Source organism: Lissotriton helveticus (genome assembly GCF_964261635.1).
Source record: "Lissotriton helveticus chromosome 1_1 unlocalized genomic scaffold, aLisHel1.1 SUPER_1_unloc_8, whole genome shotgun sequence".
Lineage (NCBI taxonomy): Eukaryota > Metazoa > Chordata > Amphibia > Caudata > Salamandridae > Lissotriton > Lissotriton helveticus.
The window spans coordinates 4,498,274-4,513,620 of NW_027611725.1; the positions used below are offsets into that span (position 1 = coordinate 4,498,274).

At 46.8% G+C, this 15,347-nt stretch overlaps 1 long non-coding RNA gene across 1 annotated transcript in view; it reads right to left on the reverse strand.

Annotated features, from left to right (window-relative positions):
- Window positions 1-1,487: 1,487 nt before the first annotated feature.
- The window catches only part of LOC144806493 (uncharacterized), a 51,125-nt gene continuing 37,265 nt past the window's right edge, over window positions 1,488-15,347 (reverse strand). The window contains exon 4 of the long non-coding RNA XR_013605813.1: window positions 1,488-2,208. This is a non-coding gene — a long non-coding RNA (uncharacterized LOC144806493). The remainder of the gene's footprint in view (window positions 2,209-15,347) is intronic.

The following is a 15,347-nucleotide window of genomic DNA, read 5'->3' on the forward strand; positions in this document are numbered from 1 at the left end:
TCAAATAGGAATTTCTGGCATTCACAGAAATTGGTAATGTTTTCCCCCTGTGTGCGTCTGCTCATGTAGAGTGAGATTGAGTTTAAAATGTATGCTTTTCTGGCATTCGGAGAACTGATTATTTTGATGGTGTGTTTTCTTATGGCACTTGTAACCATCTCTACCTCTGAATCTTTTCTGACATTTAGAGCACTGATCATTTTATTCACCAGTGTGGATTCTCATATGTTCAGTGAGATGAGATTTTTGTCTGAAACATTTTTGGCATTCGGAGCACTGATAAGGTTTTTCCCCAGTGTGGGTTCTTATATGCTTAGTGAGACGGCTTTTTACACTAAAACATACCTGGCATTCGGAGCACTGATAAGGTTTTTCCCCAGTGTGGATTCTTATATGCTCAGTGAGACTGCTTTTTTGACTGAAACATATCTGGCATTCAGGGCACTGATAAGGTTTTTCCCCAGTGTGGATTCTTATATGCTGAGTGAGATGGCTTTTTTCACTGAAACATTTGTCGCATTCAGTGCACCGATAACGTTTTACCCAAGTGTGGGTCCGTGTATGTTTAGTGAGTCTCATTTTGTCACTGAAACATCTCTGGCATTCAGAGCACTGATAAGGTTTTTCCCCAGTGTGGAATCTCACATGTGCAGTTAGAAGTGATTTAAGTTTGAAATGTTTTGGGCATTCAGAGCACTGGTAAGGTTTTTCCCCAGAGTGGATTCTCATATGTTCAGTGAGATGAGATTTTTGGTTGAAATTTTTTGGGCATTCAGAGCACTGATAACGTTTTTCCCCAGAGTGGGTTAATTCATGTCGATATAGACTCAGTTTGATACTAAACCTTTTCTGACATTCAGAGCACTGATAAGGTTTTTCCCCAGTGTGGATTCTCATATGCTCAGTGAGATAAGATTTACGGCTGAAACTTTTTTGGCATACTTTGCACTGAGAGTGGTTTTCCCCTGTGTGCATTCTGTCAAATTCGGTGAGATAAGATTTATGGCTGTATCTTGGTAACTTTTTTCCCTAGCTTCGGTTATTTTGCCTCGATTTTAGAGTCGGGCTTGTTTAGATAATGTTCAGCACTTATCTCTAAAAGAAATTGTGTGTAATCTTCTCAACACTTGAATTGAGCAAAAAATGTCGTGAAGCAGTCCTGTAACACCTGTTGAAATTTTTCTAACAGATAATAGTCTTTAAGTAATAGCCTCTCCGGCAGCAACTTCATTTGTGACTGAAGTTTTTCTCAAATCTATTTGTATAGGTTCTTAGCAATGCAGTAATAAGGTGTTAGTCTGATATTTAATGATTAAACTGATAAGTACCTTTTTGCACTGGTATAATGGCAGTAACTGAGGGCGTTAGAGCGTGCAGAGTACTATTGTGGATGATTAGTCGCAGAACATCAGTTCCTTCTATCCTTTCTATGTTTGGGGTAAGGTTAAGGTTTGTAGTTCTGAGGATGAGTATTTATTTACATTAGATATAGCGCAACGGTGCTCCTTTAATCCATTTTTATATTTAACAGTTTTACATATCATTCCTGCACAACAGATAATGTTGAGGCGATTTACATAGAATTACAGAACAGTACACAATAAAAAGGAAACAATCTGAGATGGTCATTAACACAATAAAGTGGTGAATTCTTAAGGTTTTCGCCAGAGTGAGCAGAGTGGGTCGAGGTCCCGAGGCAGATAGTCTCAAACTTGCGTAACTGGTTAAAAACGGTTGTTGAACAAAGGTGTTTTTCCAATCTTTTGGTTGTTAACGTGTCAGCTTCGGAGTCTTCTTTCAGCGTCTTTTCTTTGATGGTATCCAGAAGAAACCTTTTATTGTAACTTTCTTTTATGCAGTGTGTGCTTCCTCTCTAGAATTACAAGATGCTTTAGATGAACGTTATTCTGTCATGCTGAGGCAATTTGTCTTTCTGATAATATTTCAGATAAGGATGCTGAAGCGGTCTTTCTACATTATTTCTGATGCTGTGTTCACAGATATGACTTTGCTCTGGGTTAATGAAATGCAAAATTAGAGACTTCACTTACAGGTATAGTACTTTCCTCGCCACACTTAGATTTTTGGAAATTGTTTAAACGTAGAATGCTGGATGTCCTTCAGTTTTTCAAAATAATCCTTCTTATGCCACTGACATTCAGTTGCTTAGTGCTAAATCTTGCTTTCTTCGTCCGTAATTTCAATCACCTATAGTATTAAAATTAAATAGTTAATACATGTACATTTCCAAAAATATAATTTACGAGCCAAATCAATGCAGAATTTTGAAAATGTTGAGCTGTTTTTCAGACAGTGCAGAGTGTAGAATGGTAGCATGAGAGTACTTGGATGTTGGAGTGAGGTTTTGTAGAATTTTCAACATTTTATTAAGCTCACAAAGGATACATGTACCCTATGGAGTTGCAACATAGAATCCCAAAGGCAGATATGAAAGTCATATGGACTGGCACCAAACAGATATTAAAAACATATACACTATTAATTAATTTGTAATGCAGATTTCTGGGAAGGGAATGACTCCTCCACGGGCAACAGGCGTTTTCCCCTGCCCTGAGTTACCACCTACTTGTATCTGGTTTCCTGACTTTTGAGTTTTGGCCTCTGCCTCAAGCAAATCTATTGGGCGTTGTGAGGATTATGCCTAGACCTATCCCTCAACTATGGTCCAGAGTGTGAATCAAGGGCAATGAAATTAAGGCGTACTTTCATGTGTTCATTTTATTCCACCTGATCATTAGTTGTTAGGTTTTTCTGCACCTGGATTTACTGGGTGCAGAAAACCAGGACACAATCTTTTTCCAGACAGAAACCTTAGACTGAAAAGACGCATAAGACTCTGGGTGCAGCAGAAGCAGCCAAGACATATGCTGTTTTTTTTTCACTAACTGGGGGAAACACACAATTCTTCCCTCTGTTGGTGTTCACAGTTGTTGTCGGCCTGTGATTCGGTGTTGAGTGCAGAGCGTATCGATTAGAGCCGAGGAGGATTTGACGAGCAAGCAGATCGGAGTCTGGGACGACTGCCAGGGTTTGTTTTGTGACCGGTTCCCGCTTCACCCGTGTCTTGTTATACGGGCGCTTTAAGTTCTACGGATCTGCGATGGAGGCAGGAACGGCCGCTGCCAGCACCGTGGTGCTAAGGCGCTGCTAGTGCTGCTCGTGCGGCGGCTGCTGCAGAGCACAGAGGAGCCTTGGCCTGCCACCTGATATATGTCAAAAATGTGTTGATTATTTGTTTTTTTTCCACAGTCCACAGGCAAAAATTACATCATCACTTGGTCCCATGCAGGGGATCAGAAAGCCTCAACAGAATTATAACAGGTGGACAAAGTGCATTGATCAATGTAAATCAGCTCCTCCTCTTATTAGATAAGCCAAATGAAAGATACAGCTTCTAAGTGCCCCGGAGCTTAGAGAGAGAGATAAAAAAGAAAAAAAAGAAGATGATGCAACTTTGCTAAGCCAGCAGATAGGTCTAAAGAAAACTCAACGGCCTTCTGTAACGGTAATTTCTCCAGGTTGCTCCACCAAGGTGTTGTATGCGGAATAGCCAAAAAGCGTGGACAAACTCATCCTAATTTGGGATAAGTAATTATGAATCTAACAAGGAACAAAGAAAAAAAACTAATAAAAAACCACTTCCCGGCGTGGCTACCGGCCGAGAAAGATAGCCGCGTTCTAGCATAGCTCTGTGACTGCAGGGCACCTTCCCTGACAATCCGCACAATAATCCTGACTTCAGCAGGCGCTGCTACGGCTGTATAAAAACGGGAGATCTTCTGGTTCCCGGTGAAGCAATCCGCTACTCCAGACTCCTAAAACTCAAGCGGCTACGAGACAGTGCAACCAGGGCCTAACAGCACTACGGAAGCCGGGGACTAAAGTTTCACGGCGGCCCGGCATACAGATGACCCGACAAGAACTGCTCCTAGACACAGAATAAAGGCGGCGAAAACCAAAACGGACGCGGCTGCGCGCACAGGACATCCTCGGACTACAAGGTACTGGTGACTGCTGGAGGAGGCAGAGAGGGGGCTCTGAGTGAAAACCCGACGTTACCGGGCAGGGACTGTGGACTGGGGACGCCGCAGTACGGCGGCACATCAATAAATGGGGGAAATGTCTGACCACATTTGCCTGTCGTATTGGCCTAGAATAGCAAGAGAATTAGCCACCCGGAAAGTAGTTGCCGCCATGGTGGAAAACTTCTTTCCAATGGAATCAAGGTGTCTGCCATCTTGATCAGGAGGAGCAGATAATGGAGACGAGGGATTCCTGGCACGACGTTGTGCTGCCTGGGAGATAACCAAATCTGGCTTTGGTTGACCAATAAGACAGACTGGGAATCATCCGGGGCCTTGTACTTCATATCCAGGCGTAGCAGGACTGCAGGAATGGAAGCAGGGTTTTCATGACCTTCAAACCGTCCTGCCAGATTAAGTCAATGATCGGGATAGCCCAAACCTGTTTCCGTGGCTGATCTTTGGAATCATACAAGAAACAGTCGTATTCCTTGGTGACTCTAGGAAGTTGGAATCTCTTGGACTCCCTGTCCATTAACATGAAACCCACCTATGTCAGCTGACGGAGAGTCAACAGGAATTGGAGTGGTAGGTGACTGAGTCTGAATTTGATAATTGTCCCACTCAGTAAGGAGGGCTCTATCATCCAACTCCCCATTTTATCTGTCATCATCAGTGGTGTGTGCGTCCTCCGGGTGATGAGACATCGATGCCACCGGAGAAACCGGAGGTGGCGGCTCGATGATCAATGAAGGCAGAGGAAGATGCGTCTGTAGGACAGATCAGGCCGACTCCGAGGGAGGAAATCAGCGGTAGTAGTCATCAAGCATATGTTGCAAATTAGAGATGAGAGACATGGGCATCTGCACTGTTGGATTCTCAAGTGGTGGTTGAGTATTAGGCTTAGGGTAATATTCATATCCTTGGTCATCATCAATATCTTGGCATTTGATAAGAAGCTCCAAAGGAGTACGAGCAGCACAGAACCTGTCATCCTCTTCCGAATCCTCCTTATCAACCCCATAGTCAAAAAGCTCCACAGGAAGATTTGGAGATGGTTGAATTGGCAATAGATCCAAAGAAGAATTCCTACGTTGAAGTAGGGAAACATCCGTCGTTCCTGAAGGCGGCAAAAGTGTTGCTGAAGAGTTCAAGGGGATTAGAGACATCAAAGCTGAAGGTGGAACCAAGGATGCCGCTGACAACTCAGCGGTCGACGACGAAGTAACGTAAGGGAAGGCTTCTGTGCTGTCATTGAGGCAACCGTCGACGAGGCATCTGTTGACGAAGCAGGTAGAGCCTTGAGAGCCATCGACCGTCTCGTCGGCGAGGAGGCATCCGTCGGTGACTTACTGGAGACATACCTCTTTTTCGTCGACAACGAAGTGAGGGAGGTGGCAGACGGGCGAGGCTTCACTGACACCATGACAAACATCAACTGAGAGGACGCCGACAGCATAATCATTGTAGGTTGAGGAGAAGAGAAGGTAGAAGTCGTTGTCGTAGCAGTGGCAACGGAAGTCTTCATCGACGACGAGAGACCCATTTTTTTTAGGCAAATGTGTCTCAGGAAGAGACTTAGATGCCTGAGTTCTCTTCCAGGGGTTATCTTCTAGGGGTATCCTGATCAAAGTCATAAGCAATGAATATTCCCGCCCACGTGCGGGGACCCTGGAAATAATATAAAAATATATATGTAAATCCCATATAACTAGCTCCTCATATATGTATGCACATATATCATTTTTTCTCACACCAATGCAGCCCCAAAACTGAGGCTAAACAATGTAATTACTCATACATGTACTGAATTAGCAAGGAAATAAAAAACACATTAGGTCAAATGGCCCTTGAACTCTGTGGTTTAATGAGCAAAATACTCATAAATCATGAAAATTGCTAATAAATAAACATTGTTAGCCCATAGTCTGCATTGTAAAGCAAAAGCATAGAAAATTAAACCATTTTCAACAAATAAAACTGGCACCGTGCCTTTAAGGCAGCCATGACCCCTGGCTTCCCATCATGCCTCAGGGGTGACAGTGAGGTCAGTTGTTCTTTGCATAACCCTGAAGACAGGGCTCAACAATGAATTAGAAACACATAGTCATATCTCATTTGCCTGGGGAGGCGGCTGGGTTGCTTATGACTTTGATGAGGATACCCCTGGAAGAGAACTAGGATTACAGGGAAGTAACTTATCCTTCTCTTCCAGGGGATCCTCATCAATAGTCATAAGCACTGACTAGAATAGCAAGCCCAACCAACCACCAGCAGGCAAATGAGAAGAAACATGACCCAACCAAAACAATTGTAACAGCCAAGCTAGCTGTTAAACAGATTCCGCAAGGCCTACTTGGGTACATGCTCTAGCGTCTGAATCTAGACAATAATGCCTGGTAAATGTATGGACGGACCTTCAGGTGGAGAAGTGTGGCTCAATGGTTAGAGCAGGCAGACCTCGATGCAGAGCTCTGGCCAGGGACCAGGGTTCGATTCCTGCCTCGGCGGGTCTCGGGCTCATTAATTCCCCTGACCGGATATTCTCGCCTCAGTGCCTATTCTGATCATGGGTCCCAGGCTGCAACTCTGGGCAATAGCTTGCTTAGTCTCCACAACGGCCCCCACAACGCAAGGGATGCCTGGTCTGCAACATGGGGGTGCCCAGGAGTGGACACTTCACAGGGAAAGCCAGGAAGGGTTCCCTTGCGGTATTCGTACAAGCGCCGGGAAACCCACAGCGGGTAGCTGTGCACTATACAAGCACAAAAACATTTACATTTACATATACATTTCAGGTCGCTGCCTTACAAATCTCAGACATAGGCAAATTATTAAGAAAAGCCGCAGTAGCCGCTTTCCCTCTGGTAGAATGCGCCTTGGGAGAAAAACACCCAGGGTCTTCTCCGCCAACTGATAAGCCAGCTTAATACAAGAAACTATCCACCTTGAGATAGAACGTTTCGAGGCTGCATAACCTGGTCTGATCGACCCATAGTTGACAAATAACTAATCAGACTTACGTATAGTTTTGGACTTATCAAGGTCAAATTTCAGAACTCTTTTCAGGTCCAAAGAATGCAATGCCTTTTCAGCTGGTGTGGAGGGATTGGGAAAAAAGGTGGGTAGAGAGATGGTCTGGTTTACATGAACATTTTACACCACCTTAGGTAGAAAAGAAGGATGTGTTCTCAACACTACCCTATTCAGACGGAGCACTGTGTAAGGCTCTTTGGCACAGAGACCTTGAATTTCGCTCACCCTGCGAGCCGACGTGATTGCTACCAAAAAAGCAGCCTTCCACGAAATATGCTGCAAAGTTGCTTTATAAATGGGTTCAAAAGGTGGACCCAACAATTTTGATAGCACCAGGTTCACCTCCCTGGGGGGTGACGGAGGTTGCACTGGGGGATAAACCTTTTCGAACTCCTGCAGAAAATCCTTCACAGCTTGCAACTGGAAGAAAAGAAGGTTGGGAAGGTGATCGCCTATAAGCTGTTATCGCAGCCAAATGCACTTTAATAGAATTAAACTTCAACCCAGCTTTAGCCAGATACAATAAGTCGTTCTGCATACACCACATATAGAAGCGCTTCCACTTGCATGCATAAGAATGTCTTGTGGAAGGACGCCGTGCCTCTTTTAATATGGACATGCAGTCTTGCAGAAGTCCTAGGTGGCCGTATTGTATGACCTCAGGAGCCATGCTGCCAAGCTCAGTGACGGAAGGTTGGGATGATGAATCCTCCCTTTCATCTAGGATAGCAGGTCGGGCCTGCATGGCAGCTTCCTTTGCGGGCTCACTGACAGATGGAGAAAGTCCGTGTACCACCATTGTCTCGGCCAATCGGGGCGATGAGGCTCATCGCTGTGTACGAGTTCGTCAGCTTGCTCCCCACCTTCGGGATCAGCGGAAGGAGTGGAAAGACGTACACAAATTCACCTGATCAGTTTATCAAAAGGGCATTCCCTTTCGACCCTGGGCGGTAGAATCTTGAGGTGAAGTCTCGGCATTTGGTGTTTTCGTCGTCCGCGAAGCGATCTATGGTGGGACGACCCCAAGACTGGAAGATGTCTTCGACAACCTTGTCGTTAAGAACCCAGTCTTCTCTGTCTTCGAAATGCCGGCTTAGAGCGTTCGCCGTCACATTCTGTTCTCCTGGGAGGTGGACTGCTGTGATTGATAGATTGCGAGCCAGGAGCCAATGCCAAATGTTTGGAGCCTCCAGCTAAAGAGCCCGTGAGCGTGTACCTCCCTGCTTGTTCAGGTAGTACATTGTGATGGTGGGGTCCGTCTGTACTAACACGGACGAGTCCTGAATCGAGGGAAGGAACGCTTTGAGGGCGAAGTGGACTGCCCTCAACTCCAGCATGTTGATGTGGTAAGTACGCTCTTTGAGGGACCACAGACCTTGCATTTGGAGATGACCCATGTGTGCTCCCCATCCTTGCAAAGATGCATCTGTGATTAACGTCTGGGCAGGAGGAGTTTGATGGAACAGAATTCCGACCTGCATATTTTTCTTCTTTGCCCACCAAGGAATGGATGCCCGCGCTGCGTCTGACAGTGTGATTTTGTCATCCCAGCATGCTGACTGTTGGTCCCACTTGTCCTCCAGATCCTGCTGAAGAGGACGTATTCGTAGTCTGGCATTCGGGACCAGGAAAATGCAGGATGCCATCGACCCTAGCAGGGAGACAATCCTTCGCACCTTTAGGTCCTTGCTGCGAAGCACCAGTTGACACTTCTGAACTATGGAACACTGTCTCTTCTCCGAAGGAAACACTTTTCCTACCTCGGAGTCTAGCAGAGCTCCTAGGAAATGTATCTTCTGAGTAGGCTGTGAGATTGGCTTGTTGAAGTTCACATGCAGAGTGGCAGAGGTCGATGCAGCTCAGAAATTGATTTCTTACACTGTCTGGGGAAGGACCTTTCAACGGCCAGTCATCCAGGTATGGGTACACGAAGACATCCCTGCGGCGTAGAGCGGCCTCTACCACTGCGACACACTTCGTGAACACTCGAGGTGCTGACTTCAACCCGAACGGGATGACTTTGAACTGGAAGTGAGAGGTCCCCAACCGGAACCGAAGCAATCTTCTGTGATTGTGAGCGATCGGCACATGAAAATATGCATCTTGTAGGTCCAGCGAACACATCCAATCTCCTCTCGTGAGATGCGGATATATTTGATGAAGCGCCAACATGCAAAACCTCTCTTTCTTGACATACAGATTGAGTGTTCTCAAGTCTAGAATGGGTCTGTATTCTGCTTTCTGGCCCTTTTTCCTGACTAGAAAATATCAAGAATACACTCCTTTCCCCCTTTGAGAGATTGGCACCCTCTCGATGGCCGACTTTTCGAGAAGGATAGCCACTTCTTTTTTCAGAAGTTTCAGCTGATGACTTGATGTTGGCATTGGAGGAACGGGTGTAGGCCGTTGTTGGAAATTAAGACAGTATCCATTCTGAAGTGTAGCTAACACCCAGCGATCTTTTGCAATGGTATGCCACTCTTCCATATGATGCGCGATGCTTCCCCTCACTGGAGTGGTTAACGGCGCTGGGGGAAGGAAGGACTAATGGCTTGGATTGGGCTTTGTTGGAATTGTTGCCCTGGCGCTGATTTCCACCACCTCTGGAATTACGCCTGCCTCTATATTGAGACTTCTGCTGCCCCTGTTGGTCCTGACCCTTCTGCCACTGAGGGGTTTGAACCCTCTGCTTGGAAGAGACTTTACTGTAGGGACGAAACCTCCTCTGAAACTCTTTTTTCTTTTCAATCCCCACAGCTTTAAGAGGGTCTAATTATGCTTTTATCCGCTGCATCTCTTCATCGGTACCTGCCCCAAACAACGATGTTCCTGAAAAAGGCAAGTTCAAGATCCGGGATTGAGCTTCTGGTTTCAATGCAGTAAGACGTAGCCAGGAAGACTTTCTTGCACACACTCCGAGGGCATAGCCATGCGCTGAGAGGGTCGCACCTTCCGCTGCAGCGCTGATGATTTGGTTGGAGACTTGGCTGCCCTCCAAGAGAATCTCCTCAAAGTCCTTTCGTCCTCTTGCGGAAGTTTCTCGATGGACCGCTGCAGAGAATCCCACAGGGACCTATCATAGCGGCCGAAAAGCGCTATCGCATTGGATACTTTCAGGAGTGAGGCTGAGGTGTTGCAGACTCTTCTTCCACATGAATCCTGCGACTTGCTCTCCCCTAACATTAGGTACTGTGGAGGAGGAAGCTACAGCATGAGATTTTTTCACCACTGCGATGATGACCGAGTCTGGTGGCCGAACGCCTCTGAGGAAGAGTGGATCCTCCTCTGGCAAGCGATATTTCTTGAGAATCCTCACTGGAGCGGCCTTTATTGTCGCTGGCGTGAGGAACACCACCATAACCGGTCCTATAATCCCCGGAACCAAGGGTAGCAGAGGTTTGGGCGCAGACCTATGATGCAAAGTCTCAAAAATAACTGAGGTTTTGGTCTGGTGCGTTGTCATGGGAACACACAGCTTAAGAGCCCCTCTGCCCAAGATGTCTTGAAAGGTAAAGATGTCATCCACGGGATATATTCTGGATGGAGGACTGTCCGTCAAGGTCGGAGAATAATCCCTATGAGATCGAGTAGGGGAAGAGGAAGAAGTGGGAGATCTGCGTTCCCTTCTTCTGCTCCTAGACCTGGACCTCCGTCTGCTGGAGCACACCGGGGTGCGCGATTGTTCTCTGGGCCTGGACACTGGTTTGTCTCGAGCTGCTGCCAGCCTGGCTGCTGTTTCCTAGTCTGGCGCCCTGTGATGGAGAGGCCTGTACCATCTTGGTGACAACCTGATGGAGGGCGAATTCTGAGTATCTCTCCTCACAGGCAAACTTGTTGGTGGGGGTGATCTCCTCTGTCCATGCAGCGAACCATCAGGAGAATGCCTGGACCTCTCACTGTTGGAGGAATATATCACTACATCTGGAGATCTATTCCGGTGAGAAGAGTGAGAGCCTGAAGAAGATGATGAAAGGCTCACTGGAGGCAAATTCTCTCTGGAAAGGCTTCTAGACCGGGATCTTGAGCGACTCCGTGATGCCTCATCCGCTGGACCCGTCTTCCTTTTAGCAGGAAGACTCCTGCTCCCAGGAGAATGCTCAGTAGACCTAGAGTGTCTCCCTGAGGTCGTCTCTCCCTCTGCCGCCAACGCCGACTGTGGAGATCTCTGCTGCGACGGCTGTCTGTGACCTGGCGACGGAGATGGTAAACTTGACATCGTAGCTTTCTGGGTCGACGTGGACCTGGGCAGGACCGGCCTCGACACCGATGATGGAAGCTGCTCCGAGGCTAGTTGAACCTCTCCTTGCGGAGATCTATGGCTCGACGTCGAACACCTCTGGGATTCAGATGGAGAGACTTGCCTCGACGTCAGACTTCGGTGTTGAGAAGTCGAAGACATACGACTCGACGTCGAGAGTCGATGCTTTGACGACGACGGAGGATGCTGCGACGTCGAGCGCCGGTTGTGCGGCATCGACGGAGACTGCCTCGAAGTCGAGTGCCGGTGATGATCCGTCGACCAAGTGTGTCTCGACGTTGAGCGTCGGTGGTGAGGTGACGACGGAGTGTGTCTCGACATTGAGCGCCGGTGGTGAGGTGACGACGGAGTGTGTCTCGATGTCAAGCACCGGTGGTGAGACGCCAGAGTGTGCCTCGACGTCGAACACTTATGACTAGGCGTCAACGGAGAAAGCTTCGCCGTCGAAGGCCTATGATGCTGCGTCGACGGTTGACGTCAGCGGAGGTACCTTGGATCTCGACGCTGAAGTCTTCATCGTTGAAGGAAGATGACTCGTCTTCGACGTCGTCTTCGTCGCCGCTGGAAGCTTCGACACTGATCCTGACGCCGAAAGTGAACAAGTCGGGACTTCTCTCGACGTCGATTGCGTCCTTCATTTTTTCCGTCTCTCAGGAGGCCTACCTCTTTCAGAGAGGCCATAGATCCTTATCCTCTCTCTATCCTTGAGGGTTCTCCTAGAAAGATTCTTGCAGTGTTCACAAGGGTCTGCAGAGTGTGTCTCACAGAGACAGAGGATACACACAGGTCCTGGCCTTCTTCTTCCCACAGGAAGGGCAGGTGTCAAGAATAGAAGGCATTTTGACAAAAATATTCTTTTTTTGAAAGTCAAAAAAGGCAGCACAAACACTCTAAGCTTAAAAGACGTCAAGTGAAAGTAAAAATTGAGGAAAATCCCTAGTATTTTTTGACAGAAAGTCAAAAAAGGGAGGAGCTGTTAAACCAGGGTCCTGACTGAAGGAGCTGGAAAGAACAACTGTCCTAACTGTCACCCCTGAGGCACGATGGGAAGCCAGGGGTCATAGCTGCCTTAACGGCACGGTGCCAGTTTTATTTGTTGAAAATGGTTTCATTTTCTATGCTTTTGCTTTAACAATGCAGCCTATGGGCTAACAATGTCTATTTATTAGCAATTTTCATGATTTATGAGTATTTTGCTACTTAAAACACAGAGTTCAAGGGCCATTTGACCTAATATGTTTTTTATTTGCTTGATAATTTAGTACATGTATGAGTAATTACATTGTTTAACCTCAGTTTTGGGGCTGCATTGGTGTGAGAAAAAATTATATATGTGCATACATATATGTCGAGCTAGTTATATGTGATTTACATATATATTTTTATAATATTTCCGGGGTCCCCGCATGTGGGCGGGAATATTCAGTGCTTATGACTATTGATGAGGATCCCCTGGAAGAGAACTTGGGTTGTATGGGTTGAACCTGGCCTCTACTCACAAGGTGACCCAAGTATGCAACCTTTCCCTGCCCTATCTTGCACTTGCATGCCTTGATAACGAGGCTTGCACTTCTCAGAGCCTCCAGTACTTTCCTAAGGTGGATCAGGTGATCCTGCCAGGTAGAGCTAAAAACAGCAATATTGTGTAGATATGCTGCACTCAAGGATTCCAATTCAGCAAGGGCTTAGTTCACCAACCTTTGAAAAGTGGCAGGTGCATTTTTCAAACCAAAGGGCATTACAGTGAACTGATAATACCCATCTAGGGTTGAAAATGCAGATATTTATTTTGCTCCTGGAGTCAGACCTATATGCCAGTACTCTGAAGTGAGATCAAACGTACTCAAATACTTGGCTGCTCCCAACCTGTCAATAAGTTAATCTGCCCATGGAATTTGGTATGCATTGCTTTTTGGTCACAGCATTCACGCCCCAATAGTCCACACAAAACCTCATTTCTTTCTTACCATCCTGGTTATGAGGCTTGGGGATTAAGACAACTCGGCAGGTCCAGGGGCTCTCAGAAGGCTTTAGAACTCCCAATTCCAGCATCATGCTTACTTCAGTTTTGATGCTCTCATTCACATGTTCAGTCTGCCTGTATATTTTATTCTCGACAGGTAGGCTTTCATCAGCGTCTACATCATGGGTACACCAGCGAGTCTGGCGGGAGGTCAAAAAGAAGAGCCCAGCAAACTGATTTAGGACTTGTCTGCAATCAGTCTCCTGATGGGCAGGTAGGGTGTCTGACAAGACTGCACCTTCCACTGACCCATCTTTTGGATTGCTGTACAGGTCAGGGACAGGTTCACTCTTTGCTTCCTGATCCTCATCTGTAACCACGAGCATGGTCACATCTGCCATGTCATAGTAGGGTGTGAGTCGGTTGACATGAATGACACTATCGGGGTTCCTGTCAGAGCCAGGGTCTACCAGGTAGGTGACCGCCCCTTTTCGTTCTAGGGTAGGGTAGGGTCCACTCAACTTACCTTGCAGAGTCCTAGGAGCCACAGCCCCAAAACCCACAGCATCTGCCCTGGCTGGAACTCAACCATAGCAGCCTTTTAGCATGTCCAGAGCTTCTGGAGCTCTAGGCTGTCCTCAATGTTTTTGCTTGCTTTTTCCACGTACTCATACATCCTGGAGCAAAAGCCAAGCACAGAGTCCACTATATCTGCTAAGGTTCAACAAGAGGTTTCTCCAATCCCTCCTTCACAAGGCACAGTGGTCCCGACAGGAAACCCAAACAGAAGCTAAAATAAGGAGGATCCCACTCCCTTCTAAGGCCCTTCCCAATAGGCAAAAAGCAGGATTGGAAGTAAGACATCCAATCTTATTTTGAGCTTTTCAGGAAGTCCATCAATCATGCCCTTAATGGTCTTGTTAAATCTTTCAACAAGGCCATTACACATAGCAGAGTGGCTTTGGCCACACTGACCAGGACTTATGCAGCGGGGGATTGGAGGTCCCACATTTCGACCCCTAATATTATGCCGTTCAATTGCAACACGCAGCTCGATCGCTCCCTAGTTGGGAAATGTGGCTCTTGGCGGGAATGGTGGACGCAGGTTGTCTTCCAGAGCTGTTAATAGAGGAATCAGGTACACCGAGAGATACTCCATATATTGTGCGACAGGCGGCCAGAGTATGGCAATGGTTTGTAGTGAGAGTACTTAAGCGCGCACCATTCCATAGGGAGCTCCCAATCTGGATATTAAAACCAATCAGGCAGATAGCACTCAGTATGTCCTTCTAGGCATGGAGGGAGGGAGATGCGAGCAATAGGGTGAATTGTACCCAGATGAGACTTATCGCCTTAAACATGCCCGCAAAGAGTTTTGTCTAAGCCAGGGGCAATTTTTACAACATGTGATGCTTGGCAGACGTAACTAAGCACACCTGGCCATGCTTTGCGACCGCTCCGCTGCATACTCAAACCCTGGAGACACTGCTAACCTATGGTGCGTGTAGACACCTAATTATGCATCTTTACAGTACAATGCGATCAGATACAGTAGGCACTACACACGGGTCCGAGAGGCCTGGAATTTAGACTTTGACATTCCAATGGAAGATCAAGACTGGTAGCGGGCCTGTGAACTGACACGCATGGTTTCCAGTAATGCACATTTTCGACTGATACATTATAATTTTCTGCAAAGAACCTACTTAACGTCACAAGGCCTTCATCGAATGGTCGGGTCTTGCCCAGATATATGCTTGCGCTGCAACACTGTGGGGGCTGATTTCTTACATTAACCATGGTCCTGCGATGCAATACACTCCTTCTGGCAACTAGATGTAAAAGAAATGGTGCATGTCACACAACTAAGTATTGAGCTGACACCCAAATGCTGTTTATTAGGCCACTTTAGTTGTCAGAAAGGGCGCATGATAACCTATACATTTGGTCAGTCGCCTATGGTACTGGCATGACATAAAATTGCAATCACATGGCTGCCCCAGCATGCCCCAACGATTGCGCTCTGGCACAGAGATGGGCCTCTTCT